The sequence below is a fragment of the Perissodus microlepis genome, chromosome 13, assembly GCF_051167445.1.
Source record: "Perissodus microlepis isolate ML-2025 ecotype Zambia chromosome 13, ASM5116744v1, whole genome shotgun sequence".
Taxonomy (NCBI): Eukaryota; Metazoa; Chordata; class Actinopteri; order Cichliformes; family Cichlidae; genus Perissodus; species Perissodus microlepis.
In genome coordinates, this window is record NC_140473.1 from 33,035,154 (window position 1) to 33,058,447 (window position 23,294).

At 41.8% G+C, this 23,294-nt stretch overlaps 1 pseudogene; it reads right to left on the bottom strand.

Moving 5' to 3' along the window:
- Nucleotides 1–7,680: 7,680 nt before the first annotated feature.
- LOC146375488 (uncharacterized) lies at nucleotides 7,681–11,777 on the bottom strand (annotated as a pseudogene).
- Nucleotides 11,778–23,294: the final 11,517 nt, after the last annotated feature.

The following is a 23,294-nucleotide window of genomic DNA, read 5'->3' on the forward strand; positions in this document are numbered from 1 at the left end:
CAAATGTAATGACATTTGTCTTAAGTTTGCGTACCATACAGGTTGATTGTTTCCAACCTGTGTGGCTGTTTCACTATATGTATAGTCCTGTGATGTCACCATGCTCCCAGAGTTCAGCAATTACACCAATTAATACTTTTTAATTAGCACCCATGAAGTAAATTTTCTTACAAATCTTGGATATAAATATTCAGTTGACAGAATAACTTCACTCAGCTATAGCACACTGGGTACAGGTGAGGTGTTGTTTTGTTACAATGTACATACCAAAGGAATGAATTGGCTGTGAAGTCTGAGTTAAGGTACAGACAAAGAGCTGTCAAACTCCACTGAAGCATGTTCTAGACCACCGTAGCCATTCAGCTTCCGCAGCTTTAGCTGGTCAACATGGATCAGACTCTGGGTCTCTAAGACTGCTTCTTTCTTTGAGAACATCTGGCTGATTTCCATGAAGGTCTTGTTTTTGGTCTCTGGGATCACAATGTAGACATAGACGGCAACAGCTGCACAAATGGTGGCAAACACTAAATAACAGTAAGCTCCGGCTGACATCTGATGGTTGGGTGTTGCAGGTAGATGGAAGAAAGAAAGAAAAGGACAATTGGTTTTAAATCAAAGGTGACCCATGTCACTTTGAGTAAACTGACATTATGTATGTCAGAATAGGTAGTTACTCTTACACTCTGACGTTTCCTTGGACTACAGGGAGTAAGAAACTGAGAAGGATTTCTGAGGCATTCACAGTGATATATCGACTTATCGAGATAAAACAAAGTGTAACACTGCATTACTCTCATTATGCAGACTGAGCATTGGCATTAGTTCTGAAGTCAAGCTCAGCCAGCAGCACATCAGCTCATGACTGCACTGGTACCCTTCTGTCTTCATTTAGCAGGATCGATGTAGGCGAAGCACTTTGAAACCTAGAACTACCCCGGTCTCCTCCACATGCTGTTAGTGGCTTCACCAGTATCCTGTCTGCTGTCACTGACAGCTGCTCTATTCTATTCTGTGTGCTCCCCCTGATTTAACAGCTCCCTGACTTTATGCTTTTAATAGATTCTTAAGGAATCTATTAAAAGCATAAAGACCTAAACTGGATCCTGGATAAGTGGGTACTCGAGGACTACATCAATCAGTTCTCTGCATACTACGTTTGTAAAGAAATCCAGGACCGTGTATAGCTTCTACCTGTAAGAATGGGAAGACGAATCCCACAGTGAAGTTGGACAACCAGTTGAGTGAGCCTCCTATGATGTAGGCTGCAGGTCGGTGAGATTGTTTAAACAACTCTGCCGTGACCAGAAACGGCACTCCAGCTGCAACAGGAAAAAGACAGAACTTACCAAACATCAGTCACACATTCCTGTTGGATGCTCTCGGAGTGATTTCATAGTGTTCAAAAGTCATTTAGTCTCACATTTGAGACAATTTATAAGTAACAAACACAATCTGACTCGTTTGGTCTCTAGTTCCAAAGTTCTTCATCCTATAGCTCCAATTATTGATCAGGATAAGGCACTTTGTTCACCTTACATCCATATGCACCTTTATAACATGCACCTGGATGAAGCTGGAGCATCCAGAGGAAACACAGAGATAACAGATAGTTTTCATTACAAAACTAATGTGCAGATTAACAGGGCGCGTGCAAGCAATTATATTATTTATGTTCATGATTTTATAATACATGTTCATTTATCATCTCTCGTACCAATACAGCCTTTGGGCCTAAAAATCCGCATATGGACACGAGAAACGTGTCAAAGAATGCATATCATTAATATTTAACTGTTATAGTCAGTAAAAACTGCTTTATTTGTCTCTCTTACAGAAGGTCCTAGAACCTAGAGTCAAATATACAGTTAGGGAACTTCAAATTAGAACATTTGAATGCATATCACTTTTATAAATAATTGCCATTTATTAAACTTTTAAATGTCTGAATAAATGAAAATGTAACTAGAGCTGCAGTACAAAAGATTTTCACTCAAATTAGAGACAAACTTTTAAAGGCATGACCTGCAGAGGGTGGTGTTCAACCACTACAAAGAGCAACCCAAACCTCCTGCAACTCTCAGGTTATTCATCTGGTTGGAAAATAGTCAAGCAAAATATCTCAGTCAAAGAAACCCTGACAAAAGAATAACATCACACATTCTCAGCTGCAATCAGAGCAGACTACACTCACCTGTTTACTACTCTAGAAACTATTGTCATCCACCTATACAAAAGCTTAAATTACATTCTGGTTTATATAACTCTTAAAACTCTTTTAGCAGCATTCAGTGATAATCTGTTTATCTGAGACCATGCACGGGTCTCGAAACACACTATTGTTCATGGCTCTGCCCAGCAATAGTTCACATATAGCCCATCCACAAATCCTGGCTAATAAATGATTCCAGTTTCCAAACACACGCGTTTAAATGGATATTAAACATACCAAAAATTCCAAAGATTTCTAAAACATGTGGGAAAAAGAAAATAGTTTCGCCTGTAACTGTATGAATGCCATGCCTGCTGACATAATGTTGTCTACTTGATATTAACCCTCTCCAGGCAGGCGTTGCCAATTTGCAACAGTTAAAAACTAACAACCTGATTACCCCACATACATATTTTATGAGTTTCTTTTACCACTGTAGGACCTGGTTGTGCATTAGCAACAAAAAACTTGAGCCTGAGAGGGTTAAAACCATTTAATCACTGTCAAATATAAAATGGGCAGCAGTTAGATTTTTGCAGGCAGCCACCGCTTTGATGTATGTGCACATGTGTACCATCACTAGTTTGTTTTTTGGCTCTTATGTTTTTATTTTTTTGTTTTTTGCTTCTGTCGACATCATGTGATAACCACACCAAAATAATACTTTGAACAGGTAAATCTGTTAATAGTTGTCATTTAAATGAACCAGTCCTTTAACATGCAGTATAAAGCAACTTGCCTGGGCCGATACAGAAGCCAGCAATAATGCCCACCACACAGCAGACACTGACGTAGCGCATGAATGACAAATGAGCCTGCAATGAGAACAAACAGCAGAACATTGAAGACGTCTGACAGTATTTAGTTAGCTTCTCCAAGCGAAAATGAGTCTTTTTTTTAAACACTGCTTCAAATATGTATTCTCTCTATCTCTCTCTCTCTCTCTCTCACACACACAAACACACACACACACACACTTACCTGTAAAATGAGGGCCAGTGTTATCCCAGTACTGCAGATACCCATCATAGTAAAACCCCCAATCATGAGAGGCCTGCGGCCCAGCTTCTCTATAGTAAAACACTCAATAAGGAGAGACAGATGTTTTATTAGACACTACTGAGTGGAACACAGACAATAGTATGTGTTTGTGTTTCGACTCAAGGTGTGTTTACACCAACTTAGCATAGAAAATGAGAAGCACTAGCCTAGCTCACCTTAGAAATACAGAGTCAATGGGCTAATGATGATGTTTAAAATAGCAGTTTGGATGGTATACATCTTTAGATTTATTAAATCTCTTTATCACACACCTTATATTATAAAGTCAGATTGTAGCTAAACACTGGTCATTAGGTGTGTCACAATACTAGAGTTTCACATTTGATGCTAATATACAGGATATTTTGGTACCATAGGGGGAAAAATGACGACAACAACAAAAAAAACATGCTGTTGCTGATCAGGGCTTCATTCCTTTTTCTGGAAGCTGAATGTTAGGACTTGGAATGATGTCACTCCTCAGTTAACCAAATGTCAGAAGCAGCATGAAAGAACTTGTGGAGCCAATCATCCATTTGCACCACTGTGACAATCTGTTTTTGTTCCAACTTAAATGGAACATCATTTGAGTTGTTAAGGGAGGAACCTATGGCGTTATTTTTGTGCCACTATTCTGAGCGCATGTAAGAAAAGAAAAAGAAAAGCTAAATTTGAGTGAACAAAATTCATTGCTGCGTGCAAAAAATGTATTTCAGTGTTTGCTATTATCCACACACAACAGCAGCCCCTCTCGCTCAGTTTTTGCATTTGCGCTTGCTTGCAATGTGTTGCTCGCGCTCTCAGCATTTCTGCCCGTGCGCGCTCAACTTTCTGTACACCGTTATATTTGTGCCACAAAACCAGCCAATCACAGACTTGGATGCAAAAAAATCTGATTGGCTGTTTCCAGCAAACATCCGCTGATACTAAAAAGTAATATTAAATAAATTCTAACAACAGCTGATCAAGCTTAAATGTGCTGCTGTTGTTCAGCGCGACATCCGCTGGTTTCTTTTTTCTGGCGCAAAGTGGGCGATAAACAAGAGAGACGGGACTTGTGGCAGAAAAGCCGATCAGCTGATCTTTGATCAGTTTCATGACTGAAGTAACAACAGGAGAGGGAGGGGGAGATAATGAGAGAAGAAGAAACAGCTGTGCAGCAAAAACACAGAATAACTCCAGCTTTGTGTCTTTTTTTCATTCTAGCTAAAGTACCACACAAACTGTTCCCTTTCCCTCAATACGGATGTATTGTAATTGGTCCAGCCCAGAGTTGATCATGACCACCTTTCATTGTTTATACTGTTACAAAAACAAACAAACAAACATAAAAATTTGCGCCATCGGCCAACGGCCAGTCCAGCTATGCGGTCAGCTGGTGGGTAACAGGCATCTCCGAAAATGTCAGAGCACTTTTGCAAATATGTGATGTCTTGATAAATCGAGCAGATATTTGAAGTTTACACAGAAACATTCTCACATGAAAATATCTTCAAAGTTTATTTTGTGACCCAGACAGAGTAATATTTCAAACTCCGCCACTCTGTGTTCCTCCGCCACTGCCTCGTCTGAGTTTTGGATGAAATGGATTCTGGGATATGTGCATTTCGTCATTTCGAGCTGATTGGAGACCAAAACAGCCAATCAGATTTTTTTGCATCCAAGTCTGTGATTGGCTGGTTTTGTGGCACAACTATAATGGTGTACACAAAGAGTTGAGCACGCACGGGCAGAAATGTTGAGAGCGCGAGCAACACATTGCGAGCAAGCGCAAATGCAAAAACTGAGCGAGAGGGGCTGCTGTTGTGTGTGTGGATAATAGCAAACACTGAAATAGTGATGGTAAATTTGATTCTTTTTACTGAATCGAGTGTTAATGAGTCAGTCACCAAAGTGAATCGGGTTTTTTGAGTCATTTGATTCACTGAGTCAGTTGACCAGAGAGTGCAAAAATTTTACATTTTCACTCAAACTTAATTTGTTTCCCTTTTCATGTAAATCCCACTGCTAAGATGAATGATTCAAAAAAACAAAAACAACAACTATTTTATAGAGAAAAAAAAGAGCAAAAACATTTCTAAAATTAAGCAATTTCCTATCAAAATTGCTTAATAAACATTTATTTTGTTTATTTGTATTTTATTAGTATTTTCCTTAAGTGTGTCAAATATATATTTTCTCATCTAAATGTCCACTGCGCTGTGAGCCAGGGGGCGGTAATGCGCCTTAACATTGGTTGCCAACCAAGAAGAAGAAGAAGCTGTGAGTCAGGAGGGAGGGGGTGAGTGAGTGAGTGATTCGTTCGCTCGCTCTATGATTCAGCACAGGAGGGAGGGGGTGAGTGAGTGAGTGATTCGTTCGCTCGCTCAATGATTCAGCACAGGAGGGAGGGGGTGAGCGAGTCCTGAGTGATTCGTTTACGATTCAGCACAGGAGGGAGGGGGTTAGTGAGTCCTGAGTGATTCGTTTGCTCTTTGATTCAGCACAGGAGGGAGGGGGTTAGTGAGTGAGTGAGTGATTCGTTCGCTCTATGATTCAGCACAGGAGGGAGGGGGTGAGCGAGTCCTGAGTGATTCGCTTATGCTTACGATTCAGCACAGGAAGGGAGGGGGTGAGTAGCTCAAATGTGTTGTTAGCATGTTAGCAGCGCGATGCTACTCTGAACCGAGGAGCTATTTTCTTGATGTGAGCTTCTACTCAGGGTTTTTTCTTCCAGTTCAGAGCAGAAATGCTTTTGTTACGAAACTGGCTGTTGTTTTTTTCCCCCACAATTTTAATTATAAGCTAGATATATTTCTACTAATGGAATTAGTTTGCTAACAGCAACAGGGATGAGTCAGTGAGTCAGTTGGGCTTGTGAATCATGATTCACGAGTCAGTAAAGTGATTCTCGAGTATTGAACGATTCGTTCACGAATCGAACATCACTACACTGAAATACATTTTTTGCACTCAGCAATGAAGTTTATTCACTCAAATTCAGCTTTTCTTCACTCAAAATAAATTTCTCCTCAAAATGCAACACTTGCACCTGCAATTTTTTTTACGTGCGCTCAGAATAGTGGCACATAAATAACGTTGCTAACTTTTCTCAGACGTTTCCAGTTTCAGTTTTGGACATAAGACTTTTTAGACAACAAATATTAGTATTATGCTATCATGTGATGACTGTGTATTCGCATTAACATATGGGCAGTACTGATAAACTTGCTTCCTTGCTTAGCACTGGTTAGCACCATTGCATGCACTAGTTTTTTGGAGCCATTCTGTACGGAGTCTTCATGCACTCCCCGTGTCTGTTTGGGTTCTCTCAAGGTACTTCCTTTCACAGGTCAGAGATGTGTTATGTTAATTGGTGATTCCAAATTTTCTGTTTCATATACATTACCTAAGGGCCTATCAACAACTGGATTTTGACCATTTGACCATTTGTCTGATAAATACTTGCAGCAGCATTTGCAGTGTTGTTGTCAGCTACTGTTCATGTGTTCAGCTTTGCGCCACCTTGTCTGCTGCAATGCAGTGTGAGTCAGTGTGTGTCAACTGGAGGACGATGGTGCTGTTGCTATCGACACTGTTGCAAACTAGTACCTAATGTGATGGACTGATTCTTATATAGTGTTTTTCTAATAAACTCGAGCGCTCAAAATATTTTGCAACAATGGAAACAGCTAGGCAAGGTGTTTCTCTCTGCTTCCCTCCTTTAAGCTAAGCTGGCCCCAAAATCACTTCCTGATTTCAGTTCTGTACATGATGAATATCTGTTTTTGTGGAAATAAAATGCAATACAACACTAATACAAAGGTAACATCAACTGCTATATAATTGCATGAATTCTAATTTGTATGTTTACCCCAATGAGTCCAGCAATGATCTCTATAATTCCTGTTCCTGCTGTGGTATACTGGATCTCTGGAGCTGGAATACCAGCATTTTCAAAGATGCTGTTGGTGTAGAACCAGATCTGTGGTGAAAGAGAAATGCAGGTAAATATCTGACAGTCAGTCAAGGTGTGATTGAAATGCTCACTTCCATATTTAATACAGTGGGTTAAAGACAAGTATTGCATAAAGTGTACGGACTATTTCTACATACAATAACAAAAATATAAACGCAACACTTTTGTTTTTGCTCCCATTTTCCATGAGCTGAACTTAAAGATCTGAAACATTTTCTACAAACACAAAGGAGCCATGACTCTCAAATATTGTTCACAAATCTGTCTAAATCTGTGTTAGTGAGAACTTCTCGTTCGCCGAGATAATCCATCCCACCTCACAGGTGTGGCATGTCAAGGTGCTGATTGGACAGCATGAATATTGCACAGGTGTGCCTTAGACTGCCCACAATAAAAGGCCACTCTGAAATATGCAGTTTGATCACACAGCACAGTGCTACACAGTGCAGTTGGCATGCTGACTGCAGGAATGTCAACCAGAACTGTTGCCTGTGAAATGAATGTTCATTTCTCTGCCATAAGCCATCTTCAAAGGTGTTTCAGAGAATTTGGCAGTACATCAACCGGCCTCACAATCGCAGCCAGCCCATGACCTCCACATCCAGCATGTTCATCTCCAGGATGGTCGACCAGGTGGAGACCAGCCACCTGGACAGCTGCAACAACAATTGGTTTGCATAAGCAAAGAATTTCTGCAAAAACTGTCAGAAACCGTCTCAGGGAAGCTCATCGCCATGCTCGTGGTCCTCATCGCGGTCTGGACCTGACTGCAGTTTGTCACTTTAACCACCTTGAGTGGGCGAATGCTCTCATTTGATGGCGTCTGCCACGTTGGAGAGGTGTTCTGTTCACAGATGTTTTTACTGTTCAGGGCAGATGGCAGACAGCTTGTGTTGCGTTGTGTGGATGAGCAGTTTGCTGATGTCAACGTTGTGGATTGAGTGGCCCGTGGTGGCGGTGGGGTTCTGGACAATGAACACGAGTGCATTTTATTGTTGACATTTTGAATGCACAGCGATACCGTGTTGAGATCCTGAGGACCATTGTTGTGCCATTTATCCATGACCACAACCTCATGTTACAGCATGATAATGCACAGCCCCATATTGCAAGGATCTGTACACAATTCCTTGGAAGCTGAAAACATCCCAGTTCTTGCATGGCCAGCATGCTCACCAGACATGTTTGGGACGCTCGGCTCGGCGTATACGACAGCGTGTTCCAGTTCCTGCCAATATTCAGCAACTTTGCACAAGTATTGAAGAGGAGTGGACCAACAATCAACAACCTGATCAACTCTATGCCCAATGCACACTATTTGCCTCACAAGGTGCAACAAATCTCCATTGGATGTGTTGCCTGCGTGAGGCAAATGGTGGCCACACCAGATACTGACTGGTTTTGCGACATCTGTAGCACTGTGCTGTGTGATCAAACTGCATATTTCAGAGTGGCCTTTTATTGTGGGCAGTCTCAGGCACACCTGCGCAATACTCATGCTGTCCAATCAGCACCTTGACATGCCACACCTGTGAGGTGGGATGGATGATCTCGGCGAACGAGAAGTTCTCACTAACGCAGATTTAGACAGATTTGTGAACAATATTTGAGAGTCATGGCTCCTTTGTGTTTGTAGAAAATGTTTCAGATCTTTAAGTTCAGCTCATGGAAAATGGGAGCAAAAACAAAAGTGTTGCGTTTATATTTTTGTTCAGTGTAAATCCCTAACAGTTTAGGTCTTTATTATTTTACAAAAAATTAACAGATGGAGATCTGGAGTTTATTCTTTAGTGTTGAAGTTCTATTTATTAGCTCTTCATTTAGAAAACATGTTAAAAGTGGCCAAATCACCAAAAATGTAAACAAATGATGAATGCACTTCAGCAGCAATAAGTGTCATGGAAAACTACAGTAATCCTTCCTTGGTTAAGTAAAACCCCTCCACAACATCAAGAGCACTCTTAAGAAGGTTGGCATGTCATTGTCAAACTAACACCTTGATGCATGTAAATACAGAAGGTTTACAAGGTGTAAAACACTGGTCACACTCAAGAGGATACTTTACTAAAAAATGTAACTAAAAGAGCCTGCACGGTTCTTGGAAAAAAAATCTTTGGACAGATAAAATCAAGATTGGCTTATACAAGAATGATGGGAATGGTATGGAGAAAGAAAAGAACAGCGCATGACCTGATATACACCACATCGTGTTTTAAACATGGTGGAGGCAATATGGTGGCATGGACATGGTGAGTGTGTTTTGATTGTGTGACAGCTGAGACGAGTAGCAGGGGGAACTCTGAAGTGTAAATATCTACACTGCTCAGATTCAGCAAAATGTTGCAGATCTGTTTGGACAGCACTTAACCCAATAGTTTCTCAAAGTAAAGACACAGGATATTGTTCAGGTAAATAGGTCACCTGATCTCAACCAAGTAGAGCATGCTTTTCAGTGACTTAAAAAACATGACTTAAGGCAGAAAGTCATCTTTAGTGTCTACAGTAAAGGCACTACAGAATATCAGTCATTTTGTTGAAGAAAAGCAAATGGCAAAAGTAGTCCGTGCAGTCAACTTGTTGTATGTTTTTTTTGTGTGGTTTATTAAAGAAAGGAAATTGGTCATTTTGATTAAAATTATATATATTATTAGGTTAATAATAATAATAATGATAATAATTTCTTAATAATAACTTCTGCTACAGAACTGCAATACAGTGCTCAGAGAAACTCCAAGGGCTAAATCTCAGAGTTCTTGTTTTCAGTTCATAAATGTAAAATTTAAAAAAAACCAAAACTGAATATTTAGCTTTGAAAGTGTCACCAGAAAAAACACTAACAGGAAAAAGAACATTGCAGTATGTTTTAGCTTTAGCTGCTGAACAAACCACAAAACCTCTGGAAAAATGTTGCTTGGACAGATGAGACCAAAGTGAAGATATGTGACAATAATGCACAATACACAGCAAAAACACCTCATAGATTTAGGTTTTGCTTTGTAGCCACAAGACCCAGGCACTTTGTAGTCACTGAGTAATCCATAGGCTTGTCTGAATACCAAAGTATTGTAGAGTCAAAGGTGAAGTCATCTGTCCAACAGCTAAAGCTTGGCCAAAATGAACAAAATAACAGGACAATAATCCCAAACTCAACAGCAAATCTAAAACAGGACGGCTGAAAATGAAAAGAATCGAGGTGTTGCCATTGCAATAACACAATTTCTTCAGCTAATATTTTAAAATAAGTATCATGTGATATATCACATTTTTGTTCATCTGAAGTTGTATTTACCTTATTTAAATCCTTGTAAAGACTAGATTATGACTTTTTTATTAGAACTGGAATTTTCTTGTAAAAAAAAAAGGCAAAGCAGGCCATTAAGGTTATAATGACAATGGTTTTTAACAGTTTTTTCTTTAAAAAATAAAATCAAATAAACATAATTCAACAACAAAAAAATCAACACTATTAACCATATAACCACTAACCTTTTTTTATATATGTAAATTTTTATGTAAATTATTGACTCTCCTCATTTGTGCAGTTATTTACCTCTTTTTTTTTTAAACTTTTTTTTTAGAAGTACACACACACACACACACACACACACACACACACACACAAAAGACATACAAGGCATTTACCACTCTGATATCACTTTTTTTTAACATTGGTGACCATTCATCCAGAGACTGTTTTTAACTTTAGTCTTTCAGCAGTTTTTTCCACGACAAAGACGGCCGTCAGACAGTTTTTTCACTCCTTCATTAAGATCACATTAAAATACATTACTAAATTAAAATACCTCCCCTCTGTAAATCTTTACCTTATCGTTGTAGAGGGGTATGTGTGTCCCTGGGATCCCAGGGGGAATGTTGCTGGTGGGCGTTTTGCCCCCTGGTAGGTATCCCATGGGAAATTGGTCTTGGGTGAGAGACCAGACAAAGAGCGAATCAGAAAACCCTTTTGAGAACCCTCATGGGAAACCTATGAGAGCCTTAAGGGAACAGTTCACACTGCCCAGGATGGGGTTACCGCGACCAGGGCACTGCCATGGAGCCAGGCCTGGGGGAGGGTGAGCACCTAGTGGCCAGGCCTTAGTCCATGGAGCCTGGCTGAGTGCAGCCCAAAGATGGGGCATGGGATCACACTCCTGTAGGTCCATCACCTGCAGGAGGCACCGTAGGAGTCAGGCGCAGTGTGTGTTGGGAGTCGGACAAAGGCAGAGACCCTGGCGGACCAAAACCCAGCTTCAGAGGTTGGCAATGGGGATATAGAACCTGAAGGGCCTGAACTAGTGTGAGAGGTGACAGATTGAGAGGTACTGGCTAGATATACTGTAGTTGGGCTCACCTCAACATAGAGCTTGGGCTCCTGGAGAGTGGGATGGCTGGTTGAGGGTGCTCCACCTGGGGACTTCTTACTGGGAAACTTCAGTGCCCATGTGGGCAATGACAGTGAAAGCTGGAGGGTTGTGATTGGGAGGAACCAACCAGTCTTACCTGATTCTTTGCACAGTTCTCTTCTGCAAACCACAGACCCCCCCGGGCCGCACGTCGAGGATCAGCCATGGCTGTATGTTCTGGAGGCTCGGGTGAAGTGAGAGACTGAGCTGTCAGCTGATCACCACTTGTTGGTGAGTTGGATTAGGTGGCCAGTGGAGGACACTGGACAGACCTGGTGCACCCAAACATATACGGAGGGTGTTCTGAGAACTCCTAGCAGAGGCCCTAGTCCATGAGATCATCAACTCTCACCTCCGGCAGAGCTTTGACAGGATTCAGAGAATGAGGACACTGAGTGTCAATGGACCCTGTTCGACAGCTCCATTCCTGAGGCTGTTGCACTGAACTGTGACTATAAGCTGCTTGGTGCTTGTTGTGGTGGTAACCCCCGAAGCAGCAGAAATTACACGCTTACTCACAGCAAAGTGGCTTTTCCTGGGCTTTCTCTCCTGCAATTGCTTTGCAATGTCTAATTAGTTCTTGGTATTTAAGAACCAGCTGTTTTCCACCAGATCCTTGTCACCATCATGGTGACCGTGATTCACAGTTTTTGTGTTTTTTGCTCCGTAGTACTCTGTTCTCATTCATTCCCTTGTTCCTTAGCAATTCCAAGCTCACTAACATGCATTCCTTGTAAAGTTTGAAGAGCACTGTCAGTTTAACTTAACTGAGTCAAACTGATAGCTGCCACTACTTTAAAAACAAGGACACACCTGCTTTCCCACTTTCCACTGAACCACTCACCTTTCCTCTTGATTTCTGCCCATTTGCTGTAAACCCTCTGAAACATATTGTAAATCATGCAAGATCCTGTCTCCAGTTTCACCATGGCCACAGTTAACTTCTCCTTTCATCTCCTACAGACACTCAGCTCTGCTCTGCAGATTGAGTTTTTTGGACAGAGAGGACAGATGGTTTGAAAGAGGAGTGAAAGAAGCATCTATGTCCACTGTGAGCGACCATCTTTGAACAGAGGCGGTGGTTTACGACACCAACTCTCTGCCATCTATAATCCAGTTTTGAGTTCCCTCCCCAGACGCCTTAACGCCCACTCACATCCTGGGCCATCTGACCTCAGGAATTAGGTGATAAGGTGGGGCCAGGTTTCACAATGAGCTCACCTGAAACCCTGGCTGATTGTGACCCACACCCACTTTCACACCTTGGCTCAGGCGATTAGAGGATCATCAGGGGGTCCTTTTGTCCCTCTTTGGGGGGAAACTCCCACTGGGTTTAAATCTGGGACTCTCCACCATTTGACCTTAGAACTGAAGAAGCTTCTCGGATGAGAGGTGAAACGTCTTCAAGCAACTTAAAGAAGTCCAGACGCTTTTCTTTGCAAGCTCCTTTGACTACAATGACCTGGATGACTGAGAACCTTCACAGACATACTGAGTTTTCTGTTTTCCAGCCTGAAAATTCAGTTTTGTGTTGTGCAGGTTCACTCATTCACATCTTGGCGTTTACAGAGCCTGTGCCTGAGTCTGCCAACTTAAAGACTGTTAATTGTGCTCTTGGAACAGTCCTCTCCAAAAAAAAAATTTTTTGTGTGAGCTGTGTGGAGGCTTTTGCTTCTCCCAGAGTCGAGTGCCCCACTAATCCCTGTGTGAGCCTGGGGCAGAGGTCTCCATGCAGCCAGCAGACTCTATGCTGTCAGCGTGTGAGTGCGAGCTATTGGGCTTCAGCGCCAGAGCCCATTCCACATGGTCTCCGCATTCCAAAGATTCCTCAATCTGGGTCATTGCAGTCCCAGACTTCAGTGGACTCCACACTGCCAGGAATCCGCCCAATGGCAAGGGTTAAATGCCTTCTGCGTAAGATGAAAAAAGCAGACAGGACTACTGGGAAGTTAGGCGCACGGCAAAGAGAGATGGCAAAGGAAAAAGTTTATGGGGAATTGTATGTGAGGCTGGACACAAAGAATAACAAAAGGATTTCTATTCAGTGGCTAGAGAGGGAGAGGTCAAGCTGGGTGTGCAGCAGGTCAGGGTAACACTGATTACATGGAAATGTACAAATGAGTACTTTGAAGATCTGATTATGAAAATGATGAAGACAGAGAGGAGAAGGATGGCGGCTGGAAGAATATTATTGAATCAGGAAGTGCAGAGGATTAGGGCAGCTAGGAAGAGGATGGAGGTCAAGCAGAAATCTCCACGGAGTATTATTTAATTCAATTACATTTCTATTAATTCAAATCAGAACAGCAGTCGCCTCATGGTGATATTGAGATATATACTGTATTTATATTGTAAAGTAAAGAACCTATAATAATACAGAGAAAAGAGTGAATACCAAGACATGATGTTCACAAATAACATTGTGATATGTAGAGTAGGAAGCAGGTAGAAGAGAGCGAGTCAGTAGAAGTAATAAATAATACATGAAAATGACAGAGAGACAGGTGTAACAGTGTAGATGTAAAAACATGTTGGGGACTGGTCCTAACAGCACTAGCTGCTTCAGGCTTTGTTTGTGAAGAGCACATTAACTTAATAACAATGGTAGTAAGATAGTACTGCTGGGATATCTTCTAACAAACTAACATGAGCCTCATGAGTCATTTGACTTACTTGCTTACTGCATTTTAAAAAAGGATTTAAATGAGGTTTTGTTGAGTGTTTAATGTTTTTTGTGTAAAACCCTTTTTTGTTTGAACAATTAAATGATGGATGAATAATAATGTATTTAGAAATATTTATTTATAATTACACATATTATTTATTATTCATTAAATTCTCACATGATTAATTTAATGTCTCAATCCACAAATTACGTTAAAAAGTCATTTGTAAATGAATTTCATATTTTATATTCATATTTAACTGCAGACTTGCTGATCCATTCATAAAATGCTTTATTTATTTTATTGCATGACTCTCTTGCTCCTCCATACTTTAACACCTCAGCAGCTGTAAAAATGCAAAAAGGTTGATTTCTGCTACAACATCTACATGTGTGTATAACTATTTACTGTTCTTACAGCGTCGATGCCAGACAGCTGCATGCCAATGTTGATGACCACCACACTCAGCACCTGCCATCGGACCGTGTCATCCAGCATCAGTTTCCATACTGACAGTGTTTCCACTGACAACAGGGAGCGCTGCTCCTCCTGCATCTCTTCAATCTCAGCCTGGATGTTACATTTAGCTCTGTACCACTTCAGAGCTAAGAGAAAAGAGTAGCGTGGTTATAGTGCATCGTTTAAAAATACACACACACCACATATACTTACCAATATATATATATATATATATATATATATATATATATATATATATATATATATATATATATATATATATATAGTGAACTGGGGAGGAGGACTGTGGTCTGAGAAAAACTCCCTGGATTTATGAGATTTAAATATAAATAAATAACAATGTTTCTGTAATGATTGCAAACAGCTTTTGAACTCCTCTGGGTTTCCACCTCAAGACCTGAGAACACTGGACTTTCCCTGGCCTCAGTCAAACCTAGAAATAAAATCTTGTTCCCTGCGACTCTGACTTCCTCATTAACATGCATGTTGCATTTCCTGTTTATTAGTGGAGTATTGGTGATCTGAATCTTATAAAACAACGACAGCTGCACCTTTCAACCTGCCTGTATGTCTGCATGACTGTTTCAGTTGTCTGAGTCACATGTTCTAACAGTTGTGTGACATTTTTGGTTGAGAAGTCTACGACACGTAACACTGGTTGGTTTTTAACATCTTTTTTTTTGTTAAAAACCAAAGAATCAGAGCAGCCAACCATAGCCTTTGTTTCCTATTGTTAGCTACATGAGTTGCACCTTTTGTGGTCTTCTAAAGCTGTGTCTGCTTCAAGGTTCAACATATTGTACATTCAGAGAAACTCTTCTGCAAGCCTGGGTTGTAATTAGTAAATATTTGAGTTCTGTTGCCTTCTTTGAAGCCTGCTTGCCATTTTCTCTGATATGCTACTACGCAAACATCACCCCAGCGGAAAAGGTTACATGAAGAGGATGTGGGACTAGTCCATGAAAGGCACTGGAGCTCAGGTTCATGGCTGCCCTCAACCTGTGAGCCAGAACAGGCACCGGCAATGACTGGGCAGCTGCTATCCCCACCTAAGGAGCAGGTATGGGTGCAGGGACTAGCAGAGCCTCAGCCGGCCTGGGAACCAGAGCAGGGACCAACCGGACCCTAGCCCCTCTCACCGGGAAACTGATATGGGTGCAGGGGATGGCTGGACTGCAGCTGCCTTGGAACAGGACCACAGAGAGGCAGAGGAGCAGGCTCAGAAAAAACGGACTTTACGGATTTTAAACGGTCGTCAAAAATTTTCTACCACGGCTAGCAGTCTTTGAAAAAATAGTTGTTGACTTAGCAGTTCTAGGGATAGTAACTCCAGGCTCAGAATGAGCAGGGTGAAAACAGTTTTTAACATCCATAGAGCCAGAATCAGCAGCCTCAGAACAAGCAGTCTTAGATTTAGAAAGAGGGAGTATGAGGAAAAAAGGCATAACAGAATACTCTGATGTAGGACACAGACTTCTAAAGTTCAAGAACAGCTGACAGGAGACAGAGAGGGAATATGGAACACAATATGGAAACTAGCACAGAGTTCTTGCACCATTCCATGTTGATGTCGACACACAAGCCACCACCATGAGCCTTACTGCACAGAGCTGCATTTCTGTCTGAACGAAATGAGGTGAGCATGTGACGGTGTCCAGAACTGAACCCTGTTTCTGTAAAAACAAAGACGCAGCACTCCCTAAATTTCCACTGTGGAGAGTCTGATGCAGTCTAGTTTATTGTCCAGTGAGCAGCTGTTGGTCTTAGCCTAGCAGCGACCCCAGCACGTTTGCCGCGCAGCCGCTTCTTCGCACACCGCTTTCGACGACCCATCCCTCAGCGACCAGCATCAATTCAATTCAATTCAATTTATACAGCACCAAATCACAACAACTGTCGCCTCAAGGCGCTTTATATTGTAAGGTAGAACCTGCCAGAAGAACACTGCACCCTCCTTATGACACATGGAGGGTTTCATCCCAAATCCTTCATCTCAGGGTCAGGGACTTCAGCTACGTCCACACTAGCCCGGATAAATTTGAAAACGGCGTTTTCGTCTGAAAACGCTCCGCGTCCACACTATTGTTTTCAGTCACAGAGCTGTGCGTCCACATTGAAACGTCCCAAAACGCTGACGTTCCAGTCCTGCGCATGTGTGAAACGCAAGACGATTCGACCTGGCTCATTTCTGTCTGCCGTTTCTTTACTTTCCGGCTCTTTGAAACGTCGCGGCAAAAGGTCGAGGAAAAGCACCGAGTTTCTAAATGGACTCACAATGAGGTGGAGTTGTTGCTGCGAGTAACACAAAAGTACAAAGTTGCAAAAGCGAGTGAGAATTAAAGAATTTGAAGAAAAGCTCTCTGGAGCGCGTACAGACTGATGTTAATCTTTAACAGGGCTGTCAAACCTGAGCCCAAACAAAACAACTGCTGTATAATGCCCTTGAAGTGGTCACATGACTGCATCACATGACTAACATGCGTCAACGTTTTAGAAAGTCTCCGTTTTCACTGTCCACACTGCGACGCGAAAGCACCGTTTTCAAATGTGTGTGTTTTCGAGAGCGTTTTCCAAACGCTGCGTTTTCCTTGAGCGAAAACGCCGTCTCAGTGTGGACGGGAGGCCAAAAGAGAAAACGTGCGGACGTAGCCTTCGTGTCATCTGCCCGTTGGTGAAGCAACTGGCCAGAAATGCAGTATTTGACATATTTATTAGGGTTCATCACACTATCACTATCATGTGATTGTAGCTGCTATCTGAGCATCCCTATCTTGCACGCCGGTTGCTGTATGTACCCGGGGCTTCGGTCACCTGACCTTCCTAGCTGTTACAGGTCACATCCATGCCGCTGCTACTTCAGTCTGAATATGGTTGTTGATTGAGGCTACTGGTCCTTTTGTTGTGATTGCCTGCAGATTATTTTCTCAGAAGCATTTCCTCCATGGATTACTGGTATGTTCTTATTTTGTCCAATGAATTTAATTACTTTACTCGGGAGTAAACAGGTGAGTTTATAGGTCGTAGCTGCAGAAGCGTATTGTTGGCCGTTTTTTATCTGGGACTCGAGCAGAGCAGTTTGATTGGTATATACTTTTGACTTGTCATGATCTTAGCATTACTTCTGTCACTATCATTTTTACTTTGAATGCAAATGTTTCTACATATTGCAGGATGTTTGGGCCTCGGTGGGAGGCTGTCTCAGGCACAACCCACTGGATCTCTGTGGTGACGCAGAATGTTTAAGTCTTTGTAATCCCTCTTTTACGATTAGTTGATTTTGTGTTTTCTGTGGTATGCAGCTACTTTTGCACCCCTGGTTTAAGCTGCACCTTAGTGAGAGCTCGTGTAAAGGTTGATGATTCTTCGGACTTCATCATCATCTGGCATCCCCACTAATAAGCCACAACTCTGAATCAATTACCAGTGTAGATGCAATTAAATTAACTACTTTTATTTGATGTCTGTTTTTTACGTAGCTGGCAATAAACTATTTATTTTACACCCTGAACCACATTTCTGTCTGAAGCATAACAGACCTGAGTGCCTACTAGCATAGTTTGAACTAGATATTCCCAGGGTGGCATTTTGTGGTGTCCTTGTGATTGTAAAGCCTTTAAGCTCGCAGTCACCACACCACCATCTCAGTGTGTGTAAATGTGCCATGCTCATTGGTTTCTTTTTCCTCATCACACCCCCTGGCCACACTAACAAAGTGGCCACAAAAGTGTATGCAAAGTGGAGCTTACATTATCACGGCTTCATCATCACTGGTGTCCAATTCCTGCCTTCCACACTGTCAAACAGTCACACAGGTACCTTAGAGCTTTATGAAAATTTCCTGGCTGTAGATTTTAATCAAGACTGGTTGCCTTTTCTCAGTTTTAAATACACATGTTACTTGTTTAAAACTGCGAGACCACCTCAATCCAGGATTAAAACTGACTGATGAAAAGGAGGCTTTCTTTTCTTTTTAACTTCTCTCTCTCTGTCATGGAGGTACACAAAGCTTTAAAGCTTTTGGTCTTGATAAACTTGATCCTTATTTTCTTAAACTGGTTCAAGATTTTATAGTTGAGCCACTAACTGATATTTATAATCTTACCCCCATGAACAACAAGATTCCTGACATATGGAAAAAATAGTTTTAAATACATAATTTTAATCTCATATATTCAGATTTTTTTTTCTCAGAATATAGCACCCCTGTCCCAGCTCCATCATTTTTAAATCAGGTCAGCGTCTATTGCAGATCATTACTATAATAGAATATAAAATACAATCAGTTCTACAGCTTTCTTTAAGCTGTCACACAAGCTGCTGAAGCACAGTAAAGAAATCAATGTCTCAACTGAACATTTCTGTAAGTCTAACCCTTCCTACAGAAATGGTGCCACTGTTTCATCCTCCAACCTAAATAATGTTGAACTAAAACAAAACTGACCTCTGATGGTAGCGTGGATGTTGTGCTTCTCAATCAGCAGGTACCTAGGACTCTCTGGGAACCATGGCAACAACATCAGCTGGATGAAAGTGGGTACAGCAATCACTGAAAGAAAGAGGGGCCAGTGCTCCTCCTACAACAGTAACACAACAGTTATGCTTACCAACAGTAAGTGCTGAGAAAAACACCAGGGGAGCAGCAATAATTCATTAACAGCAACATTTTGGTTTGGCAACAAATCAGTCACAAGCCTTTAAATATGGGGGGACTATGTATAACATTGTCTTTGATTCCTAAACAGTTTTTAGAGCACATTTTGTAAAACCTTCTGAACGTTTGAAATTGAAAGTCTTCAATCACATCTTGACTGTTTGATTTAAAGTATACTGTTAGCAGTGTATGCTACAGTCCAGTCCGCACGCAGGTTGTTTGACTACCTTTCCTAGAAGCTCGTGTAGACCGAGGATTTGGGCAACAAAAACTCCAGTTCCAATGAAGATGCTCGGCACAAGGCCAAGGAAACCTCTCAAGTTCTTTGGTGCTATCTCACCCAAGTACATTGGTACCACACTTAGAGAGATGCCTGCAAGAATAAGAGCAAAGAAGAAGATTGTTATAATATTACTCTGATTCACTTTTAAATATTAATTTAATTGAAAATAAAGTATATAAAGAGTTGGGAATGAGGATGTGTTTATTACAGAAGAGGATTAGGGCTACTGGGAAAAAAAGAGTTTTTTATCATGGTGCTTTGCCAATATTTCTTCCTCTGCACACAGGGAATGGCCTTCCTCAGACTGGTGTGTGTGTGTGTGTGTGTGTGTGTGTGTGTGTGTGTGTGTGTGTGTGTGTGTGTGTGTGTGTGTGTGTGTGTGCGCACCTGAGTGAATTCCTGTGATGAAACGGCCAATGATGATCATCTCAGGTGACCCACATATCCTGCTAAAGCCCATGAGTAAACCAGCAATAAACACCAACACTGTTGTGTTTACCACTGTCCCCTTCCTGAAAGTACACATTCAAAGCACATTAAAGTAAGTGACCCAGAGGTTTATGAAACAGCAAGGGCAATAATGGAAACCCCATCCCCTGATATACACATAACCAACCCAGGATCATTGCAAAATGTTTAATAGACACACCGGTTCACTGCGTCGGTTTCACACTTTGCCTCTCAAAAGCATGAAATGGACGTGCATGCAGAAGCTGCAGTAATAGCAGAGGGAGACACTTCATTTCAAGCCAACATGACAATAATATAGGAATGTGTGTAAACAGGCATTATTAGCACATGCTCGTGTAAATACATATTAGCTGCCCAGCTATTCTGGCAATTCAGGACTCTGGAATGGACTGATTTTTGTCCACTGCTGATTTCTTGGTTTTACGTAGCTTTCTCTGTTGGAAATGCAACTCCTGCATGTGTGTTCACTTTGTCAGGGTTCCTGGGTCGTTGACCCTGCATTTTCAGTTCATGTTCACTGTTTGTTTTCCTCATGTTCCATTTCCAGATTCATTATGTTCAGCCGTGTACTCACCGGTCTCTCATTATCATCCTCGTGAGTCGCTGTATTTAAACCCTCAGTTTATCTCGGTTCAGCGTCGCGTCAGTGTTGCTGTTAGGTTGTCGCCATATGCTCAGTTCATTCAGTCAGCCAGTCATTTCCTGTTCGTTCATTCCGTCTGCAATAAACACCAGCTTTCACCGCGAGTCCTGCATTTGGGTCATGTCTTCCTCTCCTCCACACACGAAACTCCTGACACATTTCATGCTTTGGATAGTGTGAAATGAACACGGTGCACCGGTGTGACTATTTCACGCTGATATCGGGTTGACAGACATGCAAAGCTGTTTAAGTCCCAAATAGCCACAAAATGCTTACACACTGAAGAATGTGAATGAATGTGAAGAAATTGATCAGCTTATAAATATGATTTTATTTTCATTTAAATGTAGACTGACAGGAATGTGGAAAAAAGGAGAAATGTGTCACCAACCCATCATAATACATGATTTTGAATAAGAGCATTGGTATTAATGGTTGAACATGAAATAATAATTCATATGTGATTTTGCTAACACTTAATACCGATCAGAACATAATCAGATATATTATTATGTATGTTTAAGTTTAGCCAATATAATAAATAAGAAAATATTATCCATGAAATGATTCCAAGACAGGCCGGCTGAGCGGCTGTGACCTTGTTGTGTGTGAGTGTGTGGAGACAGGAATGAACATGACTCACGGGCACACAGTGAAAAGTTGTGCTGAGTAAATTGTGGTTGGCAAAAAAAGTTTTTAATTAAAAGAATGTATTCCTCCGTGTTTGAAGTGGAAAGAGATTATGTTAAAATGGGTGTACTAATGAAATCTAATTGATGTTTGAAGTTTGTGTCAAAGTGTCTTTGTGGAAAAGTGGAGGGAGGATGATGTGTTGCCTGTGAGAAGACAGGAAACTAGCAATTAAGTATGAATCTCACAGATGTAGGTGGGGCAGGTAGTCTGTGTTTCTGGCCCTGCAACACCCTCCTGAGAGTCGTACAGCGTACCGGTGAGGTGCCAAGGAGACGTTGTTCATGTAACGCACAGTAAAAGAGCTGTATGAATTACTGGGCATTAAATCTATAGACTGATGGGCTGGTGGAGCCGCTGAATAAGATCATGATTCGGAAGTTCATTAATGAGGATGAACGCAACTGGTTAGACCCTCTGTTGTTCGCAGTGCGGGAGGTGCCCGAGGCCCCCATGGGAGTTTGAGTTGCTGTTTGGCAGAAGGCCGTGGGGGGTGTTGGACCTGATTAAGGAAAACTGGGAGGAAAGCAAAGAATGAGATTCAGTACGTTCTGGACCCGAGAGCAAAGCTGCAGCCTTGTTGGAGATTATCATGATAAAATTTGCTCCCAGGAACATCAGCAGGGGCACTAGACTCAACCAATTTTCACTGGGTAAAGTGTGCGATTTACAAAAGCCTGAACCCCCGGAGCCAGCTCATCAACAAGACTCCTTACAGATTCTGACTACGGAATGGAGAAATCATTAGCCACCTTCATGTGGATGACATTAAGCTGTATGCAAGGAATGAATGAGGCACACCACTAGGATCTATAGCAACAACATCGAAATGTCATTTGGACTGGAAATGTGTAGTTGGATGGTATGAAAGAAAGAGGTTAGTCAGAACTGAGAGGGCTGCACCAGAAAGCAATGCTACAGACACCGAGGACAGCTACAAGTACCTGGGAATCACACGGGCAACGGGAAACACTGAGACACCGCAAGGGGCGGGCCTAGCCTGTTTGGTGCCCTGGGCGAACACCCCCTCAGGGGTTTGGTAAATCTTATATAGCGCTTTTCTACTCTGTCCGAGCACTCAAAGCGCTTCATACAGCTAATTCATTCACCCAATCACACCCATTCACTTCTAAGTATCTAACATTCATACACATTCACACTCCGATGGATGCATCGGAGAGCAACATGGGGTTCGTATCTTGCCACCGACCTTCTGGTTAGTGCTGATCCGCTCTGCCACCTGAGCTACAGCCACTAGTGTATACTGTTAACTATCATAGCCAAGTGGCTAATAAACATAAACAGAAGTTTTCACTATCCCTACTAATTAATGTTATCTTGTTGTATCTCTGTTGTGGTCAGTGCTATCCTCTGTGCTGTTGCATGCTGGGGCAGCAGGTTGAGGGTCACAGATGCCAACAGACTAAATAAACTGATCCACAAGGCCAGTAATGTTGTGGGGACGGAGCTGGACTCTGTTAGGGTGGTGTCTGAGAGGCGGATGTTGTCCAAGATAAGGACAATCATGGATAACACCTCCCACCCACTCCATGACATGCTGGCTAGTCACAGGAGCACGTTCAGTGAGAGACTGAGATTACCCATAATGCACCACTGACCGACACAGGAAATCATTCCTGCTTGTGGCCATCTCCCTGTACAGCTCCTCCATCTATCACACTGTGTACCCTGCAATAGTTACAGCCTTTTTACACACGCTCTTTTCTACTCTGGAATATTCTCGTCAATTTTGTTGATATTTATTTATAATCCCCTCTGTTAATCCTTCATATTTATAA